Here is a 15399-nt window from a genome sequence, read left to right on the forward strand (position 1 = left end):
TACCTTTAGCTGTAAAACTCTTTCCTCAGTGTCCTTGTCCACCAATGCAGCGTTCTCTTTTAAGGACAAACTCACTAAAACAGCCACCCCTCTACGGTTATTATTTGCGCAACTTGCAAACGCTTCTCCCTTCCAAACTTCCAAACTCTTTCTAGGATATCCTCATCCCAAAAGGTTTCTTGCAGACACAACAGGTCAGTGCCTTTAAAACACTGCAACAACTGCTGCAATTTCTTCTCCCCCCTCAGTCTGTTCATATTAATCGAGGCCAATGTTATCATTGCTCCTAATAAAAGAAGTGTGCCTGATAATCCCCCCATCGTCATTTAATCTCTAGCCCTTCCCTCCTCTCATGCTCCTTCCCAACCTTTTGGGCAGCTATTGTTTTTTCCTGCAGCCTCTGGCTCTTTTTTACCTCCTGTTTGAACTTTCCCTGTGGTTTCAGCCTCTTCCTTACATTAAATTTAGGCCGTGGAACTGCCCCTTCTCCCTCCTTCTGCTCCTCATTAAGCTTTCCCTTACCACATGATGCCCCCCCCACCCCTCAATTCCATGTCACCATCCTCCTCTGACTCCTCACTCTCGAGCCCTTCTGTAATCTCCCGTCCCTGTTCCCCATCAGATACAGAATCTCCCTTAGAGAGTCCTCCTGCTAACATGGTTTCTCCAACAGTGCCACTCCCTTCAGCCTCACCTCTACCACTGACCCTTGCTCCCCGTTTCTTCTCTTTTTGGGACAATGGTGCGTCTCCACCTATATTGCTCCTTTTTGGCATCTTCGTCTCCCTACTCCCATCCTGCTGTCCCTTTAAGGCTGTTGCCTCTTGCACTCTCTCCTGGTCTTGTCCTCTCCTGCTCCCCAAGATGTACAACTCCCCATCTCTCTTTGGAGTACTTACACTTGCCTCTTATGGCTCGACTCTCTCCCTACTCAGTGATGTCCTCCACTGACTTTGTCCTTTTTCACCATACTTGGTGTGTTTTCCACCATCTCCATCCTATTTTCTGCTCCGCAATTCTCTGCCTCTTCTTGCGCTCTTTCCTCATTCCATTCGGCAGCGGTGTCCTCCGCCTGCTCCGCTCTTCTGGCCACTCCACTCACACCTTCTGCTCCTTCTCCCATCTCCTTGTCCCTCAAGGAGCTTCTTTCTGCCTCACACTCACAGCGGGTGGGGCCTTTGCGACAAACCGCACAGCTCTCTGCCCTGCATTTCTGAGCGATGTGTCCAGACTTGCCACAGTTAGAACAGTATAGGTCTGAACAGCTTTTTACTAAATGGTCGTGTCCAAGACAGTAATAGCAAACCTTCACCTGGCTATCATGTAGAACCCGGAAGTACTGCACTCCTTCCATTGTCTCGAATTTCATGTTGTAGGGTAATGACTTCACCCCCTCTGGGAACCGCACTTTTACATAACGGGTTCCATCGACTACCCACGTTCCAGGAAAGTATCTTTAGTACTGAGCAAAGTTTAATGTCCCACGACTCCAACTTTTTTTTATCAGTACATCGTCCTCAACATAAACCGTCAGGATTTAAGAATGAAACTACACCTCTTCGGAATACAGCAAAGACACATCCAAGTACTTCTCACCAACCTTCAGGCTCAGTAAAAGTCTTTCCACCTCCTCTCGGCCACTGACCGTCACTTTGAATCCAACATTCGGCTTTGGTTGGCAAGCAAAACAACTTCCCTCACCACAGTCCTCATGTACTGCCTGGATGATATCCCAAGCTCGTATCTCGTTATCCTGGCAGTGAACCACCACCATGTTTTCTTTTCCAAATCTCCTGGGGGTCCCGGCCCAAATCTTTGGGCCTTTTATTCTCCCTTCTCAAGACATTCTCTCCTCTGATTAAATTCACACTGGGAGCATTGCACTCCAGGCCCCTCAGCAGCCATCTGACTGATGTTTATGGCCCAAAAAGGCCCTAAAATTTGAAAAAAATAAATCCAAAAACCCACCATCAACTTTTTACAAACTCACTCCAACTCCTGCAGTAATCAGCAGCGCCTGCTCACTCCCAGCCCCTCCCACCTAGACAGTGCTACCCACTGAGCCACAGCTGACACTGTAAAACAAGTAAATGAAAAGAAAATGCAGTAGTAGGGGGAATGTGGGATTGTTCTGGATGGATGTATTAAAATAGGATGAATGTTCTCTATCATTCCTAAGTACCTTGTATCTAGTGACTAGCTGCTGCTTTCTGATAGACTATGGGCCTGGACCTGGGCCTGAAATAATGAACCATTTTGTGGTTTTCAGTGAGTCCTTTTGCACAAATTCTTTTTTGCAGACATTTCAGTTCTTCTATTTTTGAAATCTCTATTCTTCCTTCCTGAGCAAGTGTCAAAAGATAATAATTAGCAGAAGTTGAACAAACCGTATTAATATTAATAAAAGGTGCAGACATGCTAATTGGGTGGAAACTGTTTAACGTACAGTCAAGCAAAGGATTCGTTTACACAAGCAACAAATATTTATAGAGGAAAGAAAGCAGTTTCACCATCAGGACTCCTGTTAAAAATTTTAATTGCTACACATGTAACCTTAATGTACTTTTGAGATTTTTTTTGTCTGACCTGATAAAATTTTTGGCACTATTAAAATATTTTTGCTTAAACTACAGGGGTGAATTCATGCTGCGTGATATTAACATGCAAACATCTCTAAAATCTCTTTGTCTGTTATTTTATCAGAGGGGGTAACTAAGAATGATTGTGTTAAAATAACCAGACAAAGGAATTTCATCTGAATATGCCCATGTGTTTATATGTTAATATCACACAGTGTGATTTCACTTCAAGTCAGTGCTAATGACCCCATCAGGGGAGCCAGTGTTAAAGTGTTGTGTCAGTGAGAAGTGGCTGGGACAGTATAGGGTACGGCACACGTTTAACAATGTGTGCATTTTGCATTGAGATATGTCAGTGAACTTTCTCAAAAGGGATGGAGAAAATGTTTATATTTTAAAAAGAGACAGACTCAGAGAGGAATCACGAGAGGAATGATGTAACAGATCCTCTCAGTCAAGTAATGGGGAGAAACATTAAACCATTCACTGTAACTTGCATTTGAGCAGCACCTTTAATGTAGAAAAATATCCCAAGGTGCTTCACAGAGGAAAACATTTAAAAAATGGACAGCGAGCCAAAGAAGAATGAGATATTGACCCAGGATTTGTTGAAAAAATAATGCAGAGTGAACAACACACACCGTTATTAACGTGAAAATCGGCCAGCAACTTGTAGCGAGGAAGAGATACCCTGTGAATTGCGAATCGCCGCAAGTTGCTGGATGATCTGCATCGCTTCGCTGTTAGTTTTGCCTTAAACTCCCTGTAATTTTCATGAGATTGTTGCATTTGCACATTAATTGCCCATTAAACTTTCCACAGAAAGTTAAGTTAAGTAATAAACAGCGCAAGTACACTTTTAAGAAAGAAAAAAAGACTTGCATTTATATAGCGCCTTTCACGACCACCGAACACCTCAAAGCGCTTTACAGCCAATGAAGTACATATTTGGAGTGTAGTCACTGTTGTAATGTGGGAGATGCAGCATCCAGATAACTTCCCTGCTCTTCGAAATAGTGCCATGGGATCTTTTACATCCACTTGAGAGAGCAAACGGGGCCTCGGTTTAACGTCTCATCCAAAAGACGGCACCTCCGAGAGTGCAGTGCTCACTTAGCACAGCACTGAAGTGTCAGCCTAGATTTTTTGTGCTCACTTGAACCCAAAACCTTCTGACTCAGATGCGAGAGAGTTACCCACTGAGTCACAGCTAACGCTGCTAATAACGCTTTAACAATGTGATAATTGTTAACGACTGCCAATCAACCTTTCTTGCCTAGAAAGTAAACACTTAAAAGTCTGGAGAATCATTCCTTAAGGTTGTGAATTGTTGTTGGAGATTGTTCTCATGTCAAATTTAAAGTTTTACTGTTTTTTTCTTTCTGTCTCCTTTTTCTCTCTCTTAATCCAGTATTTCTTTCCCTCTCTTTATTTCGCTTTTTGTAACGGATATGATTGAATTCACCCCGTTTGATTCACCTTCCTTCTCATTTCTTCCTATATTTATTTCTAATTTTTTAATCTCATTGGTTAAGCAGATTTCCTGTTTGCCCCATTGTTCACCAAGGTCCAGGTGAACTGTTGATCTCATTGTGCCTTTTTAGCTCACATTCCCATCAACTCTATGGTCAAAAAATGTTGAAACCTAAACGTACACAAACAAATCTATCTAACGGAGCACACTGCAAGATGCCCCACTTCAGCAAAACCTGGCCCAGCAGAAGAGGTGACCAGATGATTGGTCAATGAGGTGGGTTTTAAGGAGGGTCCTAAATGAGGAGGGAGAGAGAGAAAGAGGGAAAGAGAAAGACAGACAACAGACTTTCCCAACTTCAGGAGTTCCCAAAGCACTTTGCAGCCAATTAAGTATGTTTGAACATAGTCACTGTTGTAATGTAGGGAAACGCGGCAGCCATTTTGCGCAGAGCAAGGTCCCACAAACAGTAATGTGATACCAGATAATCTACTTTAGTGATTTTGAGGGATATATATTGGCCAGGACATCAGGAGAACTCCATTGCTCTTCTTCAAATAGTGGCATGGGCTCTATTACATCCGCCTGACAGGGCAGATGGGGTCTCATTCAAAAGACGGCACCTCTGACAGTGCAGAACTCCCTCAGTTCTGCACTAACGTGTCAGCATATTTTTTGTGCTCAAGTCTCTGGACTGGGGCTTGAACCAACAATCCTTCTGACTCAGAGGCGAGAGTGCGACCACTGAGCCACGGCTGACAAGGAATACACAAGGAAGGGGGAGGCTGAGAGAAGGAATCATTAGAGACCAACAATGAAACTAAAACATCCATTCATCCCTTCGAACTCTCTAATGACACTGCCAATTGTAGCTCCGTCATGATCACTTTTGTGTTGTGGAACCATATCATCAGGAACTGGCTGAGGCTCCCAAACAAATCTCACTTTGGACTTTTACATCTACCCTCTCATCTAGAGGTATCAAATGCTGCTTGTTGTTAATGCATGCAGGTCTATGGGGATTTGATGGCACAGTGTGTTAGAGCCTTTATTCTTTCATCTCTATAACCTGACTGTTGGAATTGAAGGCTTCTTTTTCTCTGTTGGCTGTAAAGGTCCAATGTGAGATGAGTTTGGGAGCCCTAGCCCAGTCCATGAGCACACTGCCATCAGAAACCAGGGCCAGAGCGTGAAATGTGAGGTCTTTCATTTGCTATTAATAACATTCCTCACCTGATAAGCGCAAAGAAGGAAGCATGCGGTCATTATTTCCATTTCCAGTGATGATTTATGATTTGGAGACACTATTAATGTGAAGTTACTTGATTTGGTATTCAGCAATTAGGGATGAACTTCCAGGTTAATTAAAATGTGAGATTTATATATTATTTTATAGGGTTCAAAATGTAAAAATGTGAATCAGAACTGAAGCACCAATGTCTCTGTAGTTCCTAATAAGCACATGGGAAACTGAGACAGGAGCATTCAATTCTTTTGGGTAATAGACTGAATTAGTAAGCAGACCACTTACATTTCTTTTCAACCCCCTCCCTTCCCCATTAGTCCACAAACCAAGGTCCACATTCAGTTCACTCCTCCGCTTCACGCAAAACAGCTTTGGATTATTTTTAAAACTCATCGGCGTTAGCAACAGATCTGCCGCCTGGGAATGGAAGGCAGATTGTGCAACCGTCTGTAAATGGAACAGACATATAGCATTACCGCCTGGGAATGGAGCAGACAGATACTGTTACCGTCTTGGAATTGAACAGACAGATAGTTTTAACGTCTGGGAATAGAGCAGACAGATAGGCCTGGATTCTGCGGGGTCTGCGAGTTCCAGGTTTCTACATGTGCGAAAACCCGGAACTTGTGATCTTTCAAGGTTCGCCTTCCGAAGCCTGCGAGCTAGCAGGTAGGTTCAGATTTTTCTTTCGGGTCAGAGGTGTACTCAGGAGGTACACTTCCGACTGCACATTCCAGCCCATAGTGTTACCGTCTATGAATGGAACAGTCAGACAGTTTTTCAACTAACTAAATTTAAGATGGCAGCTGTTTTCCCTGCTGAGCTAGGAAATGGATGCCCAGTGCCAGAATGTCGACTGGGCATAGGCAATAATCTTTGATCTGGAGTAACCTGGACAACCATCTTCCTCCCATGGATGGCGGGCACCAGATTTTCCAGCTGCATGCGGCAGGCAGGCATCAGAGATGTGGCCTCAGTGATGCTTGCACCTCTAGCCCCCCGCAAATTAGGAGCATCTCTCAATCACCCTTCAAACTCTAGAATGGCTGATGCCAGATGGCACCAGTGGTGTGATTCCACTGTAACTGCAGGATTACAACCTGAGAAATTTTATGGTATGGATCCAAGCTTTTAAAAGTTGTTTACCTCTGTAAATCTTGTGGACTGTGTATGAAATACAGATTTAGTGTCCCGAAACCGGAAACCTCAGGATCGAGGCCTTTCCGGATTTCAGAGAAGAAACCTGACGTCCCAAATCCGGAAACCCCTGGGCCGAGTCTCGGGTATTTCCAGATTTCGGAGAAGAAATCATGTGGCCCGAATCCAGAAATCTTTGGGCCAACTTTTGTGTATTTCCAGATTTCGGAGCCGAAAATCCGACAGTCCGAATCCGGAAACCTCATGGACCTCTCTGGTCCGGCACCCTTGGAACCTGACCAGTACTGGACCAGAGAATTTTCTGGACTATGGAAGGTTACGCCAGCCCTAGACTTACCGGGTCCTGATAACAGCGCTCAGGCTCCTGAACGCAAACGCCACGCTCCGGCTGCAAAACTCGGGTCTCGCTCCTTCTCATCGCCGACCCAACCTAGGAGGGAACACTAGAGGCAGTGGGGATAAGAGGAGCAGCCAGCCCCAGGACACAACGCGCCGACTCCCTGACCTAGGAGGGAACACTGGAGGAGCAACAGAGATAAGAGGAGCAGCCAGCCCCAGGACACAACCCGCCGACCCAACTTAGGAGGAAACACCGGAGGAGCAGAAATCTTGAGGTTGCGCCGGGCTGCGTATTTTTTGGGATTCCTGCTTGGAGAAAGATATGTGTCTGTACAGCTTAAAAGTCCGGTTTTTGGAAAATATTTCAGGATTCCGGACGACGACTCTTGCAATCTGCACAATGTCCGGTTTTCAGACAATTATGGTTTTTAGAACTCCGGATTTCGGACGTTTTACCTGTACATCCTGAAGCAGATATTACGATGGAATCAAACAGGCAAATTCAGTGGGCAACCAATGGCATCTCCACTGCTAAATACCCAGGAAAATTGCTACCTGTGTGCCATGCTAACCCATTCATATCAAACATAAAGGAATAAATTCCTGTTCAGAAGCAGACTTGCTTGTAGAAACTCCAATTGTGTTATAAAAGTGGTGAGGTGGTGGTGGGGGGGGGAGAGCAATTTATTTGTTCTTGGGTTGTGGGCAACATGGATAAGGCTGCATTTATTGCCGATCGCTAGTTGCCTTGAGGGCATCAAGAGATAACCATGTAGTGTTGGACTGGATTCACGTGTAGGCCAGACTGGGTAGAGGTGGCAGGTTCCCTTCCCTGAATGACATTCGTGAACCAGTTGCATTTTTCTGACAATCCAGCAATTTTCATGTTTATTTAATTTGGTGCCAGCCTACAGATTATCAGATTTATTGAATCCAATTTCATAATTTGCCATGGTGGTATTTGAACTCACAGAGAACGAAATTGCCATTTTTTATAGCCCCATTAGCACCTCTGGGGGTGTGGGGGGGGGGCTAATAGGGCACAACGAGGTTATCGTCCGGGGGAAGGGGTCGTTAGCACCTCTGGGAAATTGACCTGGAAGTTTGGGGGGGGCGGTGTGCCATTAGCACTGCGCCCCGCGGATGGCGCACGCATGGCGATGACATCAGCGTCTTGCGCACTGACCCCTCACCCCCCCCCCCCCCCCCCGTGCCGATCCCATTACGCCCCACGGGGAATTGTCCCACGGGTGACGAGGATGGCACCGGCCGATGTCACCGCCAGCTTTGGCGGACATCCACCACCGGGGCGCCCCTTAAAGGGAAGGCTGTTTGCGCCGGGGGCCGCCATATGTTTCTGTCATCCCAACAATTGTGGCCCTCTCCTCGACCGGGCCACCATTCTGCAGCTGGCACTCTGTTATGGGTGCCAGGCTGTTGGCACGGTCGAGGGTGTCCCTGGTGGCCCAGTGGCGGCCGCCAAAGGGACTGCAGAGCGCACGGCGACCCCCCCCTTTAATTGAAAGGGAGGGGCGTTCTGCCGCATGTTGCTGGCGGGTGCTGGGCTCCGGAGCGTGGCGCACTACTGCCCCGCAAGCGCCCCTACCTCAACACGGAGCGCCTCCGATAGCACCCTGCCCCCTCAATCTCTGGGTTGCTAGTCTAGTACCAGAACCAATAGCTTACTTTTGACCATATGCTATTTAGTCCATTCTTCCTGTTTTGTTTTCTGCATTGAACTTTCCTGTTTGAGGTTCCGCTATTTAGATTTGTATCACTGTCACTCTTACTCACAGCTGCAGCTGTGTCTTATCATATAGCAGGATGATGCAGCTTAACAAGAAAATAATGTACAATCTTTTTCAAATACTAATTTGTGCTTTATCAGGTTATTTATGTTTTATTTTAAGAGGGGTTGACCACTTGAGTAACTAGTACCGCAGAGAAGTGTCATCGGCATGGAATGCTTTATTCAGGCAATTGGCTGGTAGCAAATGCTGTGACAGGAACACTTGACCAGATTGCCAGTTTGTGTCTTCAGTTGAGGATTGATAAACCATTCTAGTACTATGAACATTCCTGGGTAACAGGTGTTCAAACAGGATTATTCTGGTTCACAGTCCATGCTGTTTTAGCTAAAGGAGCAATTGGTTTGCAAATAAGCCACATTGACACAAATTAATCTGGCTGAATTTGAACAATTCACTAATGTGAACAGACCCATCCATATTTCATAAAGACAGAATTTGCATTCATTGAGTTTCTCGTTTACATTTAGAAATATTATATGATTAGTATAATTGATTTTATTAGCATTTTCTTATTTCTCATGCTGGAACTCAACATTTTTGATGTATAAAGAGACATTAATTAACTACTTATCTTTTTGTTTTTCTCATCTATCTGTCTACAAAAGCAAAATACTCAGCAGGTCAGGCAGCATCTGTGGATAGAGAAACAGTGTTCACGTTTCAGTCGATGACCTTTCATCGGAACTGGAAAAAGTTAGAGATGTAACAGGTTTTAAGCAAGTGCAGAAACAGGTCATGTTGGGAAGTGGGGGGTAGTGAGGCGGGAGAACAGAAGGGAAGGTCTGTGATAAGGTGGAAGGCAAGAGTGATTAAATGACAAAGTGATGATAGTGCAAGGCAACAGGGGGTGGTAATGGGACAAGAAAAGAAACAAAAGCTGGGTTTAGAGGATCGGTAAATGACAACAGCAGAATCATTACCAACAGCTGCTGTCCTTAACAAAATAGGAGCAGTGGTTATGATCTGAAATTATTGAATTCACTGTTGAGTTCAGATGAGGTGCTGTTCCTCGAGCTTCCATTGAGCTTAATTAGAACAGTGTAGGAAGTCTAGGACAGAGAAGGAAGGTGTGTTTGGTGGTGGGTGGTGTAAATTGCGATGGATAATCCGTTGAATGTGGAGGATGGTGGAGTGGAAAGTGAGGACAAGGGGAACCCGATCCTGGTGCTGGGAGGGAGGGGAAGGGGTGAGAGCAGAAATGCGTGAAATGTGATGGATACGGTTGAGGGCACTGCCAACCACAGCAGAGAGGAATCCTCGGTTAATCATCATCATAGGCAGTCCCCCGGAATCGAGGAAGACTTGTTTCCACTCTTAAAAATGAGTCCTTAGGTGGCTGAACAGTCCAATACGAGAACCACAGTCCCTGTCACAGGTGGGACAGATAGTCATTGAGGGAAGGGGTGGGTGGGACTGGTCTGCCACACACTCTTTCCATTGTCTGCACTTGATTTCTGCATGCTCTCGGCGATGAGACTCAAGGTGCTCAGCGCCCTCCCGGATGCACTTCCTCCACTCAGGGTGGTCTTTGGCCAGGGGCTCCCAGGTGTCAGTGGGGATGTTGTACTTTTTCAGGGAGGCTTTCAGGGTGTCCCTGTAACGTCTCCTCTGCCCACCTTTGGCTCGTTTGCTGTGAAGGAGTTCTGAGTAGAGCGCTTGCTTTGGGAGTCTCGTGTCTGGCATGCGAACAATGTGGCCTGCCCAGCGGAGCTGATCAAGTGTGGTCAGTGCTTCAATGCTGGGGATGTTGGCCTGGTCGAGGACGTTAATGTTGGTGCGCCTGTCCTCCCAGGGGATTTGTCACCTGGTGAAAATCATGTCCGTTGTGCCCCTTAGTGGGCGGAATCCGCATTGCGACTCCGGGGGGAGCTCTTCAGCCACTGGGAGGAGATGGTTGAGGAGGATTCTTGCGATGGTTTTCCCTGTGGAAGACAGCAGGGAAATTCCTCTGTAATTACCACAATCGCACTTGTCACCTTTCTTGAAGCTGGTCACGATTACGGCGTCTCTGAAATCCTCTGGCATGCTCTTCTCCTTCCAGATAAGAGAAATTAGTTCACGGATTCGCTCCAAGATTACTTCTCCACCGTGCTTTTGTACTTCGGCGGGGAGTCCATTTGCTCCTGAAGTCTTGTTGTTTTTCAGTTGTCAGATGGCCTTTTCAACCTCATGCCGGGCTGGGGTTGTGCTGAGATGGTGGCATGCTATTGGATGGAGTCAAGGACACTCACGTCAAAGACAGAGTTTTGTTTGAGGAGATCCTTGAAGTGCTCCTTCCAGTGGGCACTGACTGCCTCTCTGTCCTTGATGAGCACCTCTCCTTCTTGGCTCTCAGTGGAAAGACCTTGAGTGCTTGGGCCGTAGGTGGTCTTGACTGTGCTAAAAAATCCACGCATGACGTGATTGTTGGCTAGTTGCTGGATCTCCTGCACTTTTTCCACCCACCTATTGTTCTTTAGGTCACGAGTTTTTTGTTGGACCTACATTTGTCTGTAGGTCTGCTTTCTTTCACTCGAGTTGTGGTTTTATTTCCAATTCAAAAATGCCTTGCATTTGCGGTTTATTAGCTCCTGGATCTCCTGGCCATTCTCATCGAACCAGTCTTGATGTTTTCTGGTAGAGTAACCAAGATTCTCTTCACAGATGCTAATTATGGTGGACTTGAGGACAGACCAGGCACTGTGGACACTCTGCGGCTCCGGTTCATTGGCAGTTGTCAGGTTGGCTGTGAGACGTTGGCTGAATTGGGGTTTCTTTGCAGGGTCTTTGAGTGCTTCAGCGTGATTTTTCTACGGCAGCATTTCATTGCCATTGCTGTTTTGAGGCTTCGTTAATGGAGATGACAGAATGCATTAGGCGGTGATCTGTCCAGCAGTCGTCAGCTCCTGTCATGGCACGAGTGATGCGGACATCCTTGCAGTCCCTCGCTCAGACGATGATGTAATCTAGCAGATGCCAGTACCTGGAACAAAGGTGTTGCCATGAGGCCTTGTACTTGTCTTCCTGATGAAACAAGGTTTTGGTTAAGACAAGTTCACATTCGACACGAGGAGGATGATACCATTGGAGTTGGTTTTTCCTACCCCTTCCCTGCCAATCACATCTTTCCACAGGTCTGTGTCCTTTCCAACTCTGGCATTAAATTTGCTAAGGAGAATCAGCTTGTCGCCCGTTGGGACTCGAGACAGGGATTATTCAAGGCTGGAGTAAAATTCCTGTTTGGCCTCGTCCATAGCTACTAGGGTTGGGGCGTATGCACTGATGACCATAGCATATTGGTTCCGGGTTAGAGTGAGCCGAAGGGTCATGAGGCGTTCGTTTATCCCATAAGGGTAATCCCATAAGACGCAAGGAGGCCAATGTTACAGGAGCAGTGCTGAGACACATTGGGGTGCAGATGTTACTTAGTCAGCTTTCAAGCAGAGGAAGGTGCAATAGGAACAGCCTCTGCTGGAGTTTCTTTAAATCCTAACACAACACATTGGAGTGTGGTGTGGGGGAGTCCAGCACCCAATACCTTGCAGGAACAGCTGGTCGCACTGCAGTTTGCCACTGTAGTAGCATCTGCAATGCAGGCCTCAGTTATGCAGAGAGTTGAAGCATCTCTCATGAATCCTTACTCTGCTGCAACCAGAACTGCCCCTATGAAGGTCAGCATTAACACATGGGCCCTGATTTTAAATCCAGGCAGGTTTTAGGTGGGTGGTTAGAGAGGGGACTTGGAAACTCATCTGCTGCTCCAGAAATGAATACCAGGATATTTTAGCTCCCGGGCCTCATTTAAATCCCACAGCCCAGGGGCTGCCTACCGACACAGGTAGGTTTAGGAATCGGCTTCCGGAACCATCTCATGGGGGTCTCACATTCGGGAAGGGAGGGGAGAAGCCCAGACCAGCGGCTGCATAAGCTTTCCATATAGCAGCAATCCCGGTGTCCTAGCCCCATTGGGAAAGTAAAGAAAATGTTGTGTATCTGTAAAGCATGCACTCCCATGTTCCGCCACCAGGGAACTCATCCCCTGAAGTCCCAAGGGATCCCAGCATCCCTTGGGAGCACTATATATAAGCCGGCCCCTAAGGCCTGTTCCTCACTCTGGAGTGTCTTATTAAAGACTGAGGTCACTGTTACTTTAACCTCCCTGTGTGCAGCCTCATTTGTGTTAGGAACACAATAACTGGCGACGAGAATACAAATCCAACGCAAAGATGCAGCAAACTGTGGGCATCCTGGAGATGTTCTCGGAGGGTGAGGACTGGGAAGCCTATGTCGAATGGCTAGACCAGTACTTAATAGCCAATGAGCTGGACGGAGAAGGAAGCGCTGCAAAAAGGAGAGTGGTCCTCCTCGTGGTCTGCGGGGCACCGACCTACAGCCTCATGAAGAATCTTCTGGCTCCGGTGAAACTCACAGGTAAGTCGTATGAGGAGCTGTGTACACTGGTTCAAGAGCATCTTAACCTGAGGGGGAGCGTGCTGATGGCGAGGTATCGGTTCTACACGTGCCAGCGATCTGAAGGTCAGGAAGTGGTGAGCTACGTCGCCGAGCTAAGGCGACTTGCAGGACAATGTGAGTTTGATGGCTACCTGGAGCAAATGCTCAGAGACTTTTTTGTACTGGGCATTGGCCACGAGACCATCCTACGAAAACTTTTGACTGTAGAGACACCGACCCTCAGTAAGGCCATTGCGATAGCACAGGTGTTTATGTCCACCAGTGATAACACCAAACACATCTCTCAGCACATAAGTGCTAGCATTGTTCATAAATTAACTGGAACTGTGTTTGCGAGCAGAAATGTACAGGGCAGAAACCACGAGTCTGCAACTGCCAGCAGGCCTCAGGTGACCCAGATGACTCGGAGTCCCCAACAAAGGATGAATGCAAGGCAATTCACACCTTGTTGGCATTGTGGAGGCTTCCATTCAGCCTATTCATGCAGCTTTAAAGGGTATGTTTGCAAGAGCTGTGGAACAATGGGGCACCTCTAACGAGCTTACAAATGAGCCACAAGCTCTGCAAAACCAGCTAACCACCACGTGGCAAAGGAAGATCGGCCCATGGTGGATCAAAGCAATTTCGAGCCTCAGAGAGAAGAGGCAGATGCTGAAGTACACGAGGTGCACACATTTTTGATGAAATGTCCACCTATAATGCTAAACGTAAAATTGAATGGCTTACCCGTAGCCATGGAACTGGACACTGGTGCTAGCCAATCCATCATGAGTAAAAAAATGTTTGAGAGACTGTGGTGCAACAAGACAGCCCTGAGCCCCATCCACACAAAACTGAGAACGTACACCAAAGAGCTTATCACTGTCCTGGGCAGCGCCATGGTCAAGGTCACCTACGAGGGCACAGTGCACAAACTGCCACTCTGGATTGTCCCGGGCGATGGCCCCATACTGCTTGGAAGGAGTTGGCTGGGCAAAATCCGCTGGAACTGGGATGACATCCGAGCGCTATCACATGTCGATGAGGCCTCATGTACCCAGGTTCTTAACAAATTTCCTTCCCTTTTTGAGCCAGGCATTGGAAACTTTTCCGGGGCGAAGGTGTGGATCCACTTGGTCCCAGAGGCACGACCCATTCACCACAAGGCGCGAGCGGTACCTCACATGATGAGGGAGAGAGTGGAAATCGAGCTGGACAGGCTGCAACGCGAGGGCATCATCACCCCAGTGGAACTCAGCAAGTGGGCTAGCCCGATTGTTCCAGTACTCAAAAGTGATGGCACGGTCAGTATTATAAAGTAACTATTAATCGTTTCTCGCGACAGGTCCAATACCCGCTACCTAAGGCAGACGACCTATTTGTGACGCTGGCAGGAGGCAAGACGTTCACCAAGCTCGACCTGACTTCGGCCTACATGACGCAAGAGCTGGAGGAGTCTTCATCTACAACAGATGCCCGTTTGGAAGTCGGTTGGCTGCAGCGATCTTCCAGAGAAACATGGAGAGCCTACTCAAGTCGGTACTACACACGGTGGTTTTTCAGAACGACAGATTGGTCACGGGTCGGGACACCGTCGAGCACCTACAAAACCTGGAGGATGTCCTCCAGCGACTGGATCGCGTAGGGTTGCGGCTGAAGAGGTCGAAATAAGTCTTCATGGCAACAGAAGTGGAGTTTTTGAGGAGAAAGATCGCGGCGGACGGCATTCAGCCCACAGACGCCAAGACAGAGGCTATCAGGAATGCGCCCAGGCCACAGAACGTCACGGAGCTGCGGTCATTCCTGGGGCTCCTCAACTATTTTGGTAACTTCCTACCGGGGTTGAGCACCCTCTTAGAGACCCTACATGTGTTATTGCGCAAAGGTGAGAACTGGGTATGGGGAAAAACCGTAATTGCTTTTGAGAAAGCCAGAAACATTTTATGCTCCAACAAGCTGCTTGTATTGTATAACCTGTGTAAAAGACTTGTGCGAGCATGTGATGCGTCGTCGTACGGAGTCGGGTGTGTATTACAACAAGGTAACGTTGTGGGGAAGTTGCAACCTGTCGCCTATGCCTCCATGAGCTTGTCTAAGGCCGAGAGGGCTTACAGCATCATTGAGAAAGAGACATTAGCGTGTGTGTTCGGAGTAAAGAAAATGTATTAGTACCTGTTTGGCCTCAAATATGAGCTGGAAACTGATCACAAGCCCCTCATATTCCTGTTCGCTGAAAATAAGGGGATAAGTACCAATGCCTCAGTTCGCATACAAAGGTGGGCACTCGCGCTATCAGCGTATAATTGCCACAGGCCAGGCACTGAGAATTGTGCAGATGCTCTCAGTTGTCTACCATTGCCC

Source organism: Pristiophorus japonicus, chromosome 1, assembly GCF_044704955.1.
Source record: "Pristiophorus japonicus isolate sPriJap1 chromosome 1, sPriJap1.hap1, whole genome shotgun sequence".
Lineage (NCBI taxonomy): Eukaryota > Metazoa > Chordata > Chondrichthyes > Pristiophoridae > Pristiophorus > Pristiophorus japonicus.